We start from the raw sequence: 1205 nt of genomic DNA on the forward strand, positions 1-1205 counted from the left end.
GAACGCCTTGGGATTCCCCCAGAGGAGCTGGCCCAAGTGGCTGGGGAGAGGGAAGTCTGGGTCTCCCTGCTTAGGCTGCTACCCCCGCGACCTGACCCCGGATAAGCGGAAGAGAATGGATGGATGGATGGATGGATGGAGAGAAGACAAGGTTCATTAAGTTGAGTAATAAATGCTTCACACTTATATGGCACATTTTTTACCACTCTTAAGTTTTGCAAAGCACTTCACAGTTTTTAATTTAGCCATTCATCCACTGCTTTCTTTTATATATTTTAAAAGCTTTCTTTTACAGACTCAGATATCCAGGATGTGGCAAATCCAAAGATGTTTCAAGAACAAAGCAAGTGGATTTCTATTCTGTAGCTGAAAACATTTTGCTTCCCATCCGGGAAGTTCCTGCAGTTCTGAATTGATAAAGCTCCCCGGATGGGAAGCAAAACATCTTCAACTACAAAATAGAAGTCCAGTTGCTTTGTTTTTTAATTAAAAACTTGAATTCACGGTTGTTGTTTTTTGTCATTTTGTTTTAAGATTTCTATTTGTGCATTGTTTTTTCTGTTTTTGTAGTATTTGTTTCTCTTTGCAATCACTTATAGTCTTTATATTTTGACTCTACTTATTGTCTTGTGTTTTATATTTGTTATTCAGTTGTTTTTTTTTGCTTTGTTTAATTTTTGTTTGCTAAAGCTCTTGTATTTCAGTAATGGTGGTGTATTGATGTTTATTGATTGCTCTCTTCTGAGGGACCTTCAGTAAATGTTTTGCTTCTGGCCGGCTTAAGTTTGGATTTATCTTATGATGATTCAAGGCCAGAAAGAGTACAGCTTGCATGTCAACTTTCACCCACTTGGAGAGAAAAAAACATTATCAGACAAGTCAAAGTTCAATAAAATCTCATCTGCGTGTCAGCATGAGCTGATCGGTCCAAACCTCTCCTGATTTAGACAAAGTTTATGCCATGTCACAGAATAAATAGGAAGCATGGGGTGAAGTCAGGTCTTGTCATATTTTTATTTATTAACAATGTGTTTCCACAACATGAGTTCAGACCAGTGACGTGCGGTGAGGTTCATGGTTGGTAAAGCACTGAGAGTCAGATTTACAGATATATAATTCCAAAAGGGTAGCTTATTCAATTGGCTACTGGTTATTTCATATCTCATCAGCGTTCTTCACACACACACACACACTCTCTCTCTCTC

The sequence above is a fragment of the Kryptolebias marmoratus genome, linkage group LG14 (genome assembly GCF_001649575.2).
Source record: "Kryptolebias marmoratus isolate JLee-2015 linkage group LG14, ASM164957v2, whole genome shotgun sequence".
NCBI lineage: Eukaryota > Metazoa > Chordata > Actinopteri > Cyprinodontiformes > Rivulidae > Kryptolebias > Kryptolebias marmoratus.